The 17195-nt window shown below is 39.4% G+C and overlaps 1 pseudogene; it reads left to right on the forward strand.

Annotated features, from left to right (window-relative positions):
* The first annotated feature begins 13921 nt into the window (after positions 1-13921).
* On the forward strand, positions 13922-14901 carry LOC129538018 (olfactory receptor 10AG1-like; annotated as a pseudogene).
* The last annotated feature ends 2294 nt before the right edge of the window (positions 14902-17195 follow it).

Raw genomic sequence — 17195 nt, forward strand, 5'->3', positions numbered from 1 at the left:
GGGGATGATCTTGGTCCCTGTCTCCTGTACAGTGTCATGCACCTCCGTCCATAGTTCATCAGGCACTCTATCTGTAGTCCCTTAAATCTATTTTTCACTTCCACTGGATAATCATAAGGGATTTAATTTAAGTCATATGTGTATGGTCTAGTGGTTTTCCCTACTTTCTTCAATTTCAGTCTGAAGTTGGCAATAAGGAGTTCATGATCTGAGCCACAGTCAGCTCCTGGTCTTGTTTTACCTAACTGTATAGAGCTTTTCCATCTTTGGCTGCAATGAATAGAATCAATCTGATTTCGGTGTTGACCATCCGATGATGTCCATGTGTAGAGTCTTCTCTTGTGTTGTTGGAAAAGGGTGTTTGCTATGACCAGTGCATTCTCTTGACAAAACTCTATTAGCCTTTGCCCAGCTTTATTCCATGCTCCAAGGCCAAATTTGCCTGTTAATCCAGGTGTTTCTTGGTTTCCTACTTTTGCATTCCAGTTCCCTATAATGAAAATGACATCTTTTTTCGGTTTTAGTTCTAAAAGGTCTTGTAGGTCTTCATGGACCCATTCAACTTCGGCTTCTTCAGCATTACTGGTTGGGACATAGGCTTGGATTACTGTAATATTGAATGGTTTGCCTTGGAAACAAACAGAGATCATTCTGTCGTTTTTGAGATTGCATCCGAGTACTGCATTTCAGACTCTTTTGTTGACCATGATGGCTACTCCATTTCTTCTAAGGGATTCCTGCCCACAGTAGTAGATACAATGGTCATCTGAGTTAAATTCACCCATTCTAGTCCATTTTAGTTCCCTGATTCCTAGAATGTCTATGTTCACTCTTGCCATCTGCTGTTTGACCACTTCCAATTTGCCTTGATTCATGGACCTAACATTCCAGGTTCCTATGCAATATTGCCCTTTACAGCATCGGACCTTGCTTCGACCACCAGTCACATCCACAACTCGTATTGTTTTTGCTTTGGTTCCATCCTTTTATTATTTCTGGAGTTATTTCTCCACTGATTTCCAACAGCATACTGGGCACCTACCGACCTGGGGAGTTCCTCATTCGGTATCCTATCATTTTGCCTTTTCATACTGTTCATGGGGTTCTCAAAATAACAGTAATGGTGACCTTCAAAAGTATTCCACAGCTCCCAATGATTGTTGTATTCAATATCCATTGGAAGGACTGTTACTGAACCTGAAGTTCCAATACTTTATCCACCTGATGTGAAAGGCTGACTCATTAGAAATGACCCTGTTGCTTGGAAAGATTGAAGGCAGGAGAAGCAGATGACGGAGGACAAGATGGTTGGATGGTATCACTGACTCAATGGACATGAGCTAGAACAAGCTTGAGATAGGTTTACTACCCATGAGATAGTAAAGGACAGGGTAGCCTGATGTGCTGCAGTTCATGTGTTCTCAAAGAGTTGGATACGACTGAGTGACTGAACAACAACATTGTAGTTTTATTATTACTAGTTTTTTTTTTCTTAAAGAATTCTCCATACTGTTCTCCATAGTGGCTATATCAACATGCATTCCTACCAACTGTGCAACAGTGTTCCCTTTTCTCCACATCCTCTCCAGCATTTATTTTTTGTAGATTTTAATGATGATCATGTGTATATTGTGGCTGAGTATTTTGGGTGTTTCAAGGATGCTTTGCTTTCAGTTCAGTTCAGTTCAGTCGCTCAGTCGTGTCCGATTCTCCATAACCCCATGAATCACAGCACGCCAGGCCTCCCTGTCCATCACCAACTCCCAAGTTCACTCAAACTCATGTCCACAGAGTTGGTGATGCCATCAAGTCATCTCATTCTCGGTCGTCCACTTCTCCTCCCACCCCCAAACTTTCCCAGCATCAGAGTCTTTTCCAGTGAGTCAACTCGTCTCATGAGGTGGCCAAAGTATTGCAGTTTCAGCTTTAGCATCAGTCCTTCCAACGAACACCCAGGATTGATCTCCTTTAGAATGGACTGGTTGGAACTCCTTGCAGTCCAAGGGACTCTCAAGAGTCTTCTCCAACACCACAGTTCAAAAGCATCAATTCTTCGGTGCTCAGCTTTCTTCACAGTCCAACTCTCACATCCATACATGACCACGGGAAAAACCATAGCTTTGACTAGACGGACCTTAGTTGGCAAAGTAATGTCTCTGCTTTTTAATATACTATCAAGGTTGGTCATAACTTTCCTTCCAAGGAGTAAGCGTCTTTTAATTTCATGGCTGTAATCAGCATCTGCAGTGATTTTGGAGCCCAAAAAAATAAAATCTGACACTGTTTCCACTGTTTTTCCATCTATTTCCCATGAAGTGATGGGACCAGATGCCATGATCTTTGTTTTCTAAATGCTGAGCTTCAAGCCAATTTTTTCACTCTCCTCTTTCACTTTCATCAAGAGGCTTTTGAGTTCCTCTTCACTTTCTGCCATAAGGATGGTGTCACCTGCATATCTGAGGTTATAGATATTTCTCCCAGCAATCTTGATTCTAGCTTGTGTTTCTTCCAGCCCAGCGTTCCTCATGATGTACTCTGCTGCTGCTGCTGCTGCTAAGTCACTTCAGTCGTGTCCGACTCTGTGTGACCCCATAGACGGCAGCCCACCAGGCTCCCCCGTCCCTGGGATTCTCCAGGCAAGAACACTGGAGTGGGTTGCCATTTCCTTCTCCAGATGTACTCTGCATAGAAGTTAAATAAGCGAGGTGACAATATACAGCCTTGACGTACTCCTTTTCCTATTTGGAACCAGTCTGTTGTTCCATTTACAGTTCTGACTGTTGCTTCCTGACCTGCATACAGGTTTCTCAAGAGGCAGGTCAGGTGGTCTGGGATTCCCATCTCTTTCAGAATTTTCCAGTTTATTGTGATCCACACAGTCAAAGGCTTTGGCATAGTCAATGAAGCAGAAATAGATGTTTTTCTGGAACTCTCTTGCTTTCTCCATGATCCAGCAGATGTTGACAATTTGATCTCTGGTGCCTCTGCCTTTTCTACAACCTGCTTGAACATCTGGGAGTTCACGGTTCACATATTGCTGAAGCCTGGCTTGGAGAATTTTGAGCATGATTTTACTAGTGTGCGAGATGAGTGCAATTGTGTGGTAGTTTGAGCATTCTTTGGCATTGCCTTTCTTTGGGATTGGAATGAAGACTGACCTTTTCCAGTCCTGTGGCCATTGCTGAGTTTTCCAAATTTGCTGGCATACTGAGTGCAGCACTTTCACAGCATCATCTTTCAAGATTTGAAATAGCTCAATTGGAATTCCATCACCTCCACTAGCTTGTTTGTAGTGATATTTTCTAAGGCCCACTTGACTTCACATTCCAAGATGTCTGGCTCTAGGTCAGTGATCACGTTATCGTGACTATCTTGGTCGTGAAGATCTTTTTTGTACAGTTCTTCTGTGTATTCTTACCACCACTTCTTAATATCTTGTGCTTCTGTTCAGTTCAGTTCAGTTCAGTTCAGTTGCTCAGTCGTGTCCGACTCTCCGCCACCCCATGAATCACAGCACGCCAGGCCTCCTTGTCCATCACCAACTCCCGGAGTTCACTCAAACTCATGTTCACAGAGTCGGTGATGCCATCCAGCCATCTCATTCTCGGTCTTCCCCTTCTCCTCTCGCCCCCAACTTTTCCCAGCATCAGAGTCTTTTCCAGTGAGTCAACTCGTCGCATGAGGTGGCCAAAGTATTACAGTTTCAGCTTTAGCATCAGTCCTTCCAATGAACACCCAGGATTGATCTCCTTTAGAATGGACTGGTTGGATCTCCTTGCAGTACAAAGGACCCTCAAGAGTCTTCTCCAACACCACAGTTCAAAAGCATCAATTCTTCGGCGATCAGCCTTCTTCACAGTCCAACTCTCACATCCATACATGACCATGGGAAAAACCATAGCCTTGACTAGATGGACCTTTGTTGGCAAAGTAATGTCTCTGCTTTTTAATATACTATCAAGGTTGGTCATAACTTTCCTTCCAAGGAATAAGCGTCTTTTAATTTTGGCTGCAATCAGGATCTGCAGTGATTTTGGAGCCCCCCAGAATAATGTCTGACACTGTTTCCACTGTTTTTCCATCTATTTCCCATGAAGTGATAGGACCAGATGCCTGCTTCTGTTAGGTCCATACAATTTTTGTCCTTTATCGAGCCCATCTTTGCATGAAATGTTCGCTTGGAATTTCTAATTTTTTTGAAGAGATCTCTTGTTTTTACTATTCTGCTGTTTTCCTCTATTTCTTTGCATTGATCACTGAGGAAGGCTTTCTTCTCTCTCCTTGCTATTCTTTGGAACTCTGCATTCAGATGCTTATATCTTTCCTTTTCTCCTTTGCTTTTCACTTCTCTTCTTTTCACAGCTATTTGTAAGCCCTCCTCAGACAGCTAATTTGCTAATTTGCATTTCTTTTCCATGGGGATGGTCTTGGTCCCTGTCTCCTATACAATGTCACGAACTTCCGTCCAGAGTTCATTAGGCACTCTATCTATCAGATCTAGTCCCTTAAATCTATTTCTCACTTCCACTGTATAATCGTAAGGGATTTGATTTAGGTCATATCTGAATGGTCTAGTGTTTTTCCCTACTTTCTTCAATTTCAGTCTGAATTTGGCAATAAGGAGTTCATGATCTGAGCCACAGTCAGCTCCTGGTCTTGTTTTTGCTAACTGTATACAGCTTCTCCATCTTTGGCTGCAAACAATATAATCAATCTGATTTCGGTGTTGACCATCTGGTGATGTCCATGTGTAGAGTCTTCTCCTGTGTTGTTGGAAGAGGGTGTTTGCTATGACCAGTGCGTTCTCTGGACAAAACTCTATTAACCTTTGCTCTGCTTCATTCCGTGCTCCAAGGCCAAATTTGCCTGTTACTCCAGGTGTTTCTTGACTTCATACTTTTGCATTCCAGTCCCCTATAATGAAAAGGACTTCTTTTTTGGGTGTTGGTTCTAAAAGGTCAGGTATGCATGTACTCAACACACTTTCATCTGATATATGAACTTCTAGGCATATGGACTGCTGAGGATACAGACACGTTTCACACTTATTTCGTAATATTTTAATATGCTCCCAGTGTCAATAGGAAATTAGCAAGAAAGGTCTAACTTTAGAAAGCTCTATCGATCTATTGATATTTTAAAGAAAAGTCTTGCATGTTTCTGTTACTTTTTTTTTCATAAATATAACTTTTTACAGTCAGACATTTGATGATCTAAAAGCAGTATTTTTAGGCAAATACCTTATTTTAAAAAATAATATTTAAAATGTAAGACCAGAAACTATGAAACTCCTAGAGGAGAACATAGGCAAAACACTCTCCGACATAAATCACAGCAGGATCCTCCATGACCCACCTTCCAGAATATTGGAAATAAAGGCAAAAATAAACAAATGGGATCTAATTAAAATTAAAAGCTTCTGAACAGCAAGAGAAACTATAAGCAAGGTGAAAAGACAGCCTTCAAAATGGGAGAAAACAATAGCAACTGAAACAACTGACAAAGAATTAATCTCCAAAATATAGAAGCAGCTCCTGCAGCTCAATTCCAGAAAAATAAATGACCCAATCAAAAAATGGGCTAAAGAACTAAACAGACATTTCTCCAAAGAAGATATACAGATGGCTAAGAAAAACATGAAAATATGCTCAACATCCCTCATAATCAGAGAAATGCAAATAAAAACCACAATGAGATACCATTACACATCAGTCAGAATGGCTGCTATCCAAAAGTCTACATGCAATAAATGCTGGAGAGGGTGTGGAGAAAAGGGAACCCTCTTACACTGTTCGTGGGAATGTAACCTAGTACAGCCGCTCTGGAGAACAGTGTGGATATTCCTTAATAAACTGGAATTAGAACTGCCATACGACCCAGCAATGGCACTCTTGGGCATACACACCGAGGAAAACAGAATTGAAAGAAACACATGTACTCCAATGTTCATTGCAGCACTGTTTATAATAGCCAGGACATGGAAGCAACCTAGATGTCCATCCGCAGAAGAATGGATAAGAAAGCTTTGGTATATATACACAATGGAGGATTATTCAGCCATTAAAAAGAATACATTTGAATCAGTTCTAATGAGGTGGATGAAACTGGAGCCTATTATACAGAGTGAAGTAAGCCAGAAAGAAAAACACCAATACAGTATACTAACGCATATATATGGAATTTAGAAAAATGGTAACCTTAACCCTGTATGCTGCTACTGCTGCTAAGTCACTTCAGTCGTGTCCAACGCTGTGTGACCCCATAGACGGAAGCCCACCAGGCTCCCCCTTCCCTGGGATTCTCCAGGCAAGAACACTGGAATGGGTTGCCATTTCCTTCTCCATTAACCCTGTATACGAGACAGCAAAAGAGACACAGGTGTATAGAACAGTCTTTGGGACTCTGTGGGAGAAGGTGAGGGTGGGATGATTTGGGAGAATGGCATTGATACATTTATATTATCATATGTGAAATGAATCACCAGTCCAGGCTCAACGCATGATACAGGATGCTCGGGGCTGGTGCACTGGGATGAACCCGAGGGATGGGATGGCGAGGGAGGTAGGAGAGGGGTTTACGATGAGGAACGCATGTACACCCGGGGCAGATTCATGTCAATGTATGGCAAAACCAACCAATATAATATTGTAAAGTAATTAGCCTCCAATAAAAAATTAAAAAAAAATATTTAACTTTCTCATCAACATTTTTCTGCTTTTATATGATCTTTGATATTAAAAATCATTGTTAAATCTATAAGCTTTGCAGATTCCTTAAAATTTGGCTCACAGCAAGTATGACACTTTCAGGATTATTTGAAATAGCATCCCAAAAGAGGGAAAACTAGTTCAAGAGCTTGTAATTAATAGTAGCTACATCAGTACTGATCCGTGGTTATTTCAATGTCTCTCCTTTGAACAATCAACGAATCATAGTAAGTTCCTATAACTAAAATTGTATTATTAAGATTCAGTTCAGTTCAGTTCAGTCGCTCAGTCGTGTCCGACTCTTTGCCAACCTATATAGTATATTAAAAAGCAGAGACATTACTTTGCCAACAAAGGTCCATCTAGTCAAGGCTATGGTTTTTCCAGGGGTCATGTATGGATGTGAGAGTTGGACTGTGAAGAAAGCTGATCGCCGAAGAATTGATGCTTTTGAACTGTGGTCCTGGAGAAGACTCTTGAGAGTCCCTTGGACTGCAAGGAGATCCAACCAGTCCATTCTAAAGGAGATCAATCCTGGGTGTTCATTGGAAGGACTGATGCTAAAACTGAAACTCCAATACTTTGGCCACCTCATGTGATGCGTTGACTCACTGGAAAAGACTCTGATGCTGGGAGGGATTGGGGGTGGGGTGAGAAGGGGACGACAGAGAATGAGATGGCTGGATGGCATCACAGACTCAATGGACATGAGTTTGAGCGAACTCCGGGAGTTGGTGATGGACAGGGGGGGGCCTGGTGTTCTGTGATTCATAACCTCAGATATGAAGGTGACACCACCCTTATGGCAGAAAGTGAAGAGGAACAAAGAGCCTTTTGATGAAAGTGAAAGAGGAGATTGAAAAGGTTGGCTTGAAGCTCAACATTCAGAAAACAAAGATTATGGCATCTGGTCCCATCACTTCATGGGAAATAGATGGGGAAACAGTGGAAACAGTGTCAGACTTTATTTTGGGGGGCTCGAAAATCACTGCGGATGCTGATTGCAGCCATGAAATTAAAAGACGCTTACTCCTTGGAAGGAAAGTTATGACCAACCTAGATAGTATATTAAAAATCAGAGACATAAGTATGCTAAATATGTAAAAAGGGATTCATAAGGAGAAAATAAGATGTCTTGTCTCAAGAAAACATTAATATAAAACTGAGGTGTGGAAGTATTTGTGAATCAAATATTCAAAAATGTATATAGATACTTTGTATCTTTTTATATAGTTAATACAAAAATTCCCAAAAATCAGTAGCAAGAAGCAACCTAATCAACAAATGTGCAAACCTCTTTGATAGATACTTTACTAAAGGAATACACAGAATTCAACATAAAACTTGCTCATCATCTTCAGTATTTGCATTTTGAAATGCAAATTAAAATTAAATTATGATATGCATGTACCTTAATTACTAGAATTAAAATAAAATAAAAAATCTCAATATAACAAAATTTCTGAGTAAATATACAAACTTTGAACAGTGATATCATTCCATGTATGGACATAATATTTCAAAAATACATTTTTCATCTTTCTAATCATTAATCTTTAAAAAGTATAGCAGTATTCCTGCTTTTTATAGTTAAATCTAATATTGTTTTCCATTATATTTTGTGAGTGAGTGTTTATGTGTGTTTGTGTATGTGTGTGTCATGGGACTTGTCATTGTGGTGGTCTCTCTTTCTGTGGAGCATGGGCTTCAATAGTTGCAGTGTGCAGGTTCTAGAGTTCAGGCTTAGTAGTCGTGGTGCGGGCTTAGCTGTCCCGTGGCATGTGGAATCTTCTAGGGCCAGGGATCGAACCTGTGCTTCCCTCATTGACAGGCAGTTTCTTATCCACTCTACTACCAGGGAAGACCCTTATTTCTAAAATTTTGATGACAGAAAATAAACTTCTCTTTAATTTGAGACATTGTGCAATTGTATTTTTAAGAAATCTTTATTTCATATCATAAGTAATACGTAAATGTCTGCTTTTACAATGCTTATCTTCCTTAACAACCACAAAACGCTGTTAGAGAAGTAGAGAGTTTTGAAAAAGCATGGTGTGGACAGATGTGATTTTGGTTGTTATACCAAATGTCTTTCTTCTGCTGCTGCTAAGTCGCTTCATTCCTGTCCGACTTTGTGCGACCCCATAGACGGCAGCCCTCCAGGCTCCCCTGTCCCTGGAATCCAACAGGCAAGAACACTGGAGTGGGTTGCCATTTCCTTCTCCAATGCATGAAAGTGGAAAGTGAAAAGTGAAAGTGAAGTCGCTCAGTTGTGACCGACTCTTGTGACCCCCATGGACTGCAGCACACAAGGAATTAGACTTCTGGAGTCACCAATTTTAGAATTTTATTTCCTATCTTCAATTTGATTTTACAAACTTGCCTTCGATAGCACCAAGTACATTTTAATGATAGATAATGTACATGCTTATTATAATCCTCACACAGTGGAAAGACCAGAAAAGCAAACGAGTTACTTGGATAAGAACAAAAGTGGCTGCATAACCTGAGCAATTCAATGGCTCTTCTCTCTGGGTGTGGCAATGCTATCTAAAGATTTCTGGAAGCTGGAAACCAGCAGCGACATCACAAGATTTGAGAAGAAAAGTTTTGATGAGATTGAGTTTATTAAACTAAGTGTATCTTGGGTAGGATTTGAATATCTTTAATATTTCTTACTTTAAATATGATTTTACATTGATAATTCCACTTAAGATTCATAAAATCTTGCTCCATTTGACAAAAACAAAGTTAAAAAAAAAAAAAGATTTCCGTAAACTAAGAATGCTGTATTTTTTATTGCAAGTTCTGTTTTTTGGCTTCTTCTGGCTGTTTTTGGAAGCTGAGTTTCAGTATGATTTTCAAATGTACTGAGTGAAGTGAGTGAAGTCGCTCAGTCGTGTCCGACTCTTTGTGACCCCATGGACTGTAGCCTACAAGGCTCCTCTGTCCATGGAATTTTCCAGGAACGAGTACTGGAGTAGGTTGCCATTTCCTTCTCCAGGGGATCTTCCTGACACAGGGATCAAACCCGGGTCTCCCGCATTGAAGGCAGACACTTTACCATCAAAGCCGCCAGGGAAGTCCTCAAATGTACTACCTTATGTGAAAAAATGAATGTGTTAGTAGCTCAGTCATGTCCGACTCTTTGCGACCCCAAAGACTGTAACCCACCAGGCTCCTCTGTTTATAGAATTCTCCAGGCAAGAATACTGGAGTGGTAGCCATTCCCTTCTCCAGGAAACCTTCTTGACCTAGGGATATTCAAATGTACTATCCTAGTTGAACAGAAAGGAATAATTTAGACAGAAGTACAAAAAAATGAGAGAAGACCTTATATAAAAAGAAGATACAATAAAAGAAAAAAAAATCCTGACAGTAGTTTCTGAAGGCAGAGGTTAATGTAGGTCAAATGTAGGGCATGATGCATACTGGACTGAAAAGATTGATGGCTCATTCAACAAGCAATTTTAATCAGTATCCAAGTATTACACTCTAATTTGAATTAAATTGGTGAATAAACATGGATAAAGATGTCAGGACAAGGTAGTGAAAAAAAAAGACACTGTTTCATAGTCTTACACACATAAAATCATACCTTAATAATGTCATCTATCAGACCCCCATTTCTGATCACTTAAAAGACTCAGTCAAAGCATTTTTATATTTCTTAAAACCACATTTTCATTGGGAAAATTCTATAATAATAAGTTGTTTAAATACCTTCTGATCCTTAATATATATCATATGTAAAATATAAATGTATATAAGTAGTCTGAAATATTGTAGCTGATAAAATAGATTCCTATTTAGCTTTCCTTAGGAATTCCTCGGGATGCTCAAGTTTTGGATGGACTGTTCCCTCTGCCTCATATGTGTGTCTACACTTCTGTAGCTGAAATGTTGACCCTCATCCTCACTTAAAACTGTTAGAATATGGATTCAGTTGTGTCTCTTCTTTGCAGTGGCTTCGTCTCTGTGAACTTTCAAATTAGTTAACACATACCATGGAAGTTATGTATGATATACTGAAAACAATAATGTAATTTGCAACTGCTACAAGAATGGGTTAAAAGAGTATAACTGCTAGACACACACACACTCTACAGAAGGTACACTTGAACTGTACTGGTTTAAAAGATTGATGATTCTTTCAACAAGCAATTTTAATCAGTATCAAAGTACTATAGTCTACACTGAATTAAATAAGTAAATAAAACAGGAGAGTACAGGAGGCTGTTTTGAATTTTAGGTAAAAATCCTTGCTTACATCTTGGGGACTATTGTAAAGAAACAATCAAGTTGACTCATTTCAATTTATTCAATAAATTAAGAAATTGCTTTTGTGAGAAAATATACTATATACTCCATAGAAAGATGTATAGAATATCACAAGAAGCTTAAAATCTAGCTATAGCAAAGGATAAGTACTTAACGAAGATGGGCAACCTCAGCTCAACATATTCACATTCACAAAAACAAACATACACAAAAATGCAAAAAAAAAAAAAATTACAAGAATGAATGAATTAAATGGGACCAGCAGAACAACAGCAATTATCAAGGATGTAAGTAATTTAGAAAGATCTCAGAGATGAATTGTGGCTGATGTTTCTTTCATGCAGTAAGTGTGTGAGGGGTGAGCATTCTCATTAGAACTCCTAGCTGGAACATAAGTGCTATATGTACCTACTTCTACAGAAAGATCAGCTTAATGATTCTTTTCTTCAAGTTGGAAAATCTGAATGAAAATTATGACTACTGGGACTTCCCTGGTGGTCCAGTGGTTAAGTTTCCCTGATTCCACTGCAAGGGTCCAGATTTGATCCCTAGTCTGGGAACTAGGATTCCACATGCCTTGTGACCAAACTAAAATAAATAAATGAATAAAATATAAACATTACATTGAAATACACACTTTTAAAAAATAAATATTATCCCATAATACTCAATGGTCAGCTCACTGATTTGGTTTTATAGTAAAAGAGCTAAATGTACGTAACGTCAAAGACAAACAAGATTTGGAAATACCACTGGAAGATCATCATTTTAAAAATTAACTATCTTTATCCCCAAAACAATTTTAAGTGGTTTACAAAATATTTACAGGAACAATAAAATTAATTTTGAATTGATAATAATGGAAAACAGAATAGAGAGGTGAAAATAGATTGAAGAAGAAAAATGGAACTGGAGGAATTAACCTGCCGGACTTCAGGCTCTACTACAAAGCCACAGTCATCAAGACAGTATAGTACTGGCATAAAGACAGACATATAGATCAATGGAACAAAATAGAAAGCCCAGAGATAAATCCACGAACCTATGGACACCTTATCTTCGACAAAGGAGACAAGAATATAAAATGGAGAAAAGACAGGCTCTTTAACAAGTGGTTCTGGGAAAACTGGTCAGCCACGTGTAAAAGAATGAAACTAGAACACTTCCTAACACCATACACCAAAATAAACTCAAAATGGATTATAGAGCTAAATGTAAGATCAGATTCTATAAAACTCCTAGAGGAGAACGTAGGCAAAACACTCTCCGGCATAAACCACAGCAGGATCCTCCATGACCCACCTCCCAGAATATTGGAAATAAAAGCAAAAATAAACAAATGGGACCTAATTAAAATCAAAAGCTTCTGCACAGCAAAGGAAACTACAAGCAAGATGAAAAGACAGCTTTCAGAATGGGAGAAAATAATAGCAAATGAAGCAACTGATAAAGGATTAATCTCCAAAATATACAAGCAGCTCCTGCAGCTCAATTCCAGAAAAATAAGTGATCCAATCAAAAAATGGGCCAAAGAACTAAACAGACATTTCTCCAAAGAAGACATACACATGGAAAAATGCTCAACATCCCTCATAATCAGAGCAATGCAAATCAAAACCACAATGAGGTACCATTTCACACCAGTCAGAATGGCTGCTATCCAAAAGTCTACATGCATTAAATGCTGGAGAGGGTGTGGAGAGAAGGGAACCCTCTTACACTGTTGGTGGGAATGCAACCTAGTACAGCCACTCTGGAGAACAGTGTGGAGATTCCTCAAAAAACTGGAAATAGAACTGCCATATGATCCAGCAATCGCACTCCTGGGCATACACACCGAGGAAACCAGAACTGAAAGAGACATATGTACTCCAATGTTCATTGCAGCACTATTTATAATAGCCAGGACATGGAAGCAACCTAGATGTCCATCTGCAGATGAATGGATAAGAAAGCTTTGGTACATATACACAATGGAGTATTTTTCAGCCATCAGAAAGAATACATTTAATCAGTTTTAATGAGGTGGATGAAATTGGAGCCTATTATACAGAATGAAGTAAGCCAGAAAGAAAAACATCAATATAGTATACTAACAAATATATATGGAATTTAGAAAGATGGTAACCTTAACTCTGTATACAAGAATGCAAAAGAGACATAGGTATATAGAACAGTCTTTGGGACTCTGTGGGAGAGGGTGAAGGTGGGATGATTGGGGAGAACGGCATTGTAGCATGTAAATTATCATATGTGAAATGAATCACCAGTCCAGGTTCGACGCATGATACAGGATGCTTGGGGCTGGTGCACATGGATGACCTGGAGGGAAGATATGGGGAAGAGGGATGTGGGAGGGGGGTTCAAGAAAGGGAACACATGTACACCCGGGGCGGATTCGTGTCAATGTATGGCAAAACCAACCAATATATTAATGTAAGGTAATTTGCCTCCAATAAAATAAATTAAAAAAAATAAAAATTAACTATCTTTATCCCCAAAACAATTTTAAGTGGTTTACAAAATATTTACAGGAACAATAAAATTAATTTTGAATTGATAACAATGGTAAACAGAATAGAGAGGTGAAAACAGATTGTCAGTTGAAAACATGAAATTATTGTTACAATTGAACACAATTTTCAATCTGAATTTTTAAGTGTTCAGATGAATAGCAAAATTGCAATCACATGTTTTTAGAATCAAAGCAATAAAACAATATATTGTAGAGTAAACAGATACTGAAGTTTTTTCTTAAGATAGGTTTAATGATAAATAAAAGTATACTTCTCTGTACTTTTAGAGCACCTGGCATTATAAGTTTGTTTTTTTAGGGAAATGAAAAGTAAGAAGATATATAATCTAGTTTATACACAAAAACAAGAGTCAATAAAAATGAAATGACAGTGCCTCTGATTGAATCATTCCCACAGATGAAATATGAAGAGATGGAATCAGAAGACAACATGTCCACAGGATACAATTTGCACTGCTGGGGTTTTCTGATCTTCCAAACCTCTAAGGGTTATTATTTGGGGTGTTTACCATCACTTACATCATTATTTTAATTGGAAGTGGCCTTTTCATAATACTAACTAGGCTTGACCCAGCACTGCACAAACCCATGTATTTCTTCCCGGCAAATTTTTCCTTCTTGGAAATCTGTTACATGTCTGTCACTCTCCCTAAGATTCTGGTGAATCTTTGGACTCAGGACAGAAGAATATCTATGCTGGACTGTGCCACCCAAAGGTGCTTCTTCCTTATACTGCTACTGAGCGCTTCCTCCTGGTGGTGATGGCTTGTGACCGCTGTGTGGCTGTCTATGACTCCCTGCACTATCCCCTGGTCATGACCCGAAAGATGTGCCTCCAGCTGGCTGTGGGCTCCTGGGTCAGTGGAATCCCAGTGCAGATAGGGCAAATGTGCCAGATCTTCTCTCTGCATTTCTGTCATTCGAAGTAGATTAATCACTTCTTCTGTGACATCCCTCCATTCTGAAGCTGGCCTGCGGAGACACTTTTGCACATGAGCTCTCAGTCTAGGCAGTAGCTCTGTTGTTTGTTGCTGTACCTTTTATGCTGACCCTTGCCTCTTATAGAAAAATCATTTCCACTATTCTGAGGTCGCCACAGCCAGAGGAAAAGGCCAAAGCCTTTTGGCCAAAGCCAAAGCCTTTTCCACATGCTCTTCTCACCTGTTGGTTGTGCTTTTATTCTTTGGATCCGCTACCATTGCATACTTAAGGCCCAAATCCAGACATTCTGCAGGAACTGACAGACTCCTCTCTCTGTTCTACACCATAGTGACTCCGATGTTCAATCCCATGATATACAGCCTTTGGAACAAGGATGTGATTGCAGCACTGAGAAAATTATTACTGAAAAAAAGTAGCATGATGAGTTTATTGTAAATTGCTTTGAATACTGGCCACAGGGTTATCAGAGAAATTTTTAAAGATGTCTACATTCCCCAGATTAGAAGTTAACCACTTCTTTTTAAATATTTTTCAGTTCAGTTCAGTTGCTCAGTCATGTCTGCCTCTTTGCAAGCCCATTGACCTCAGCACGCCAGGCCTCCCTGTCCATCACCAACTCCTGGAGTTTGCTCAAACTCATGTCCATCGAGTCCATGATGCCATCCAACCATCTCCTCCTCTGTCGTTGCTTTCTCCTCCTGTCTTCAATCTTTCCCAGCAGCAGGGTCTTTTCAAATGAGTCCATTCTTCGGAACAGGTGGCCAAATTATTGGAGTTTCAGCTTCAGCATCAGTCCTTCCAATAAACACCCAGGACTGATCTCCTTTAGGATGGACTGGTTGGATCTCCTTGCAGTCCAAGGGACTCTCAAGAGTCTTCTCCAGCACCACACAGATCAGCCTTAATTATTCCTGTATCCTCTCTCCCTGCCCCCTCCTGTCCCTCCAGGTCATCACCTGAGACTGGGCTACCTGTGATGCACAGCAACTTCCCACCAGCTCTCCATCTCACACCTGATTGTGTATGTATGTTGATCCTACTTTCTCCATTCATCTCACTCTCTCCCTCCTCCCTGTGTGAGTTCACTCCCTACATCTGTGTGTCCATTCCTTTCCTGTAAATAGGTTCATAAATAGGTTCATCAGTATCATTTGTTTTAGATTCCATATATATGTATTACTTAGTAAAAAAAGTTTTACAAAATCTTGCAACACTGCTGTCCCAGGAGTTCGATCACTGGTTTTTAATCTTCTGTTTACCAGATGTAGAGCAAGTCATTTAGCTACTATTTTTTCCTTTCATTCTTTTAAAGAACAAAATTAAAATGAGTGTGAAGCTTATTTAAAAGTACATGGCTAGCCATACCATCCCACCAGAAGTGTTGCTGTGTGAAATAAATAAATGTGTTTTGTTAACAGGCCTGAATATGATTCTAAAGAAGAAAATACGCATTCATGTTTCACAGTGTTCGGTGGTGGTAGATAGTACCTTTTTAGTGGCTTTTCAGCTGGTGCAGAAGTTCTTTTGTGGTAGAAATGCAGATTTTGGTATTTTAATGTGTGTGTTATGACTGAGCACTTCGATGTTCAAACAGTGCTTTCCTCTGCTGTGTATGTATTCAACACAACTTCATCTGCTATATGAACTTCCGTGAATATAATCAGTTGTGACTACAGAGACATCTCATTAGTACTTTGCAAGAATTTAATATACTCATGGTATCAATGGTCAATGTGAGAGCAGTTAAAGAGGTCTTATTTTAAAGAAAAATAATTGTATGTTTCTGTAGGTGTAGATTTAATAATTAAAAATCCTATAGCTAGATATCTGACAACATTTTTGCACAAATATCTACTATTATTTAAAAAAAAGTGTTTCACTTTGTCATCCAGTTTGTTGCTACTCCTATATGATTTTAACATTAAAAAGCATTGTTGGACATGCAGGCTTTGCAGATTTTATTTACAATTTGGTTACAGAGAATATGACCCCATCATCATTATTTGAAATAATGGTAAAACCAAAGTCAGGAAAACTATTTCCACAGCCTATGATTCAGTTAAATTCAGTTCAGTCGCTCAGTCGTGTCCAACTCTTTGCGACCATATGGACTGGAGCACCCCAGACTTCTCTGTCCATTACCAACTCCCAGAGCTTACTCAAACTCACGTCCATCGAGTCAGTGATGCCATCCAACCATCTCATTCTCTGTCGTCCCCGTCCCCTTCTCCTTCCTTAAATCTTTCCCAGCATGGGGTCTTTTCAAATGAGTCAGCTCTTAGCATCAGGTGGCGAAAGTATTGGGGTTTCAGCTTCAGCATCAGTTCTTCCAATGAATATTCAGGACTGATTTCCTTTAGGATTCATTGGTTGGATCTCCTTGCAGTCCAAGGGACTCTCAAGAGTTTTCTCAAACACCACAGTTCAAAAGCATCAATTCTTTGAGGTTCAGCTTTCTTTATAGTCCAACTCTCATATCCATACATGACCACCGGAAAAACCATAGCCTTGACTAGATGGACCTTTGTCAGCAAAGTAATGTCTCTGCTTTTTAATATGCTGTCTAGGTTGGTCATAGTTTTTCTTCCAAGGAGCAAGCATCTTTTAATTTCAAGGCTACAGTCACCATCTGCAGTGATTTTGCTGCTGCTGCTAAGTTGCTTCAGTCGTGTCTGACTCTATGAGACCCCATAGATGGCAGTCCACCAGGCTCCCCTGTCCCTGCGATT

Source organism: Moschus berezovskii, chromosome 2, assembly GCF_049115385.1.
Source record: "Moschus berezovskii isolate FMDL1 chromosome 2, NW_MosBer_1.0, whole genome shotgun sequence".
Lineage (NCBI taxonomy): Eukaryota > Metazoa > Chordata > Mammalia > Artiodactyla > Moschidae > Moschus > Moschus berezovskii.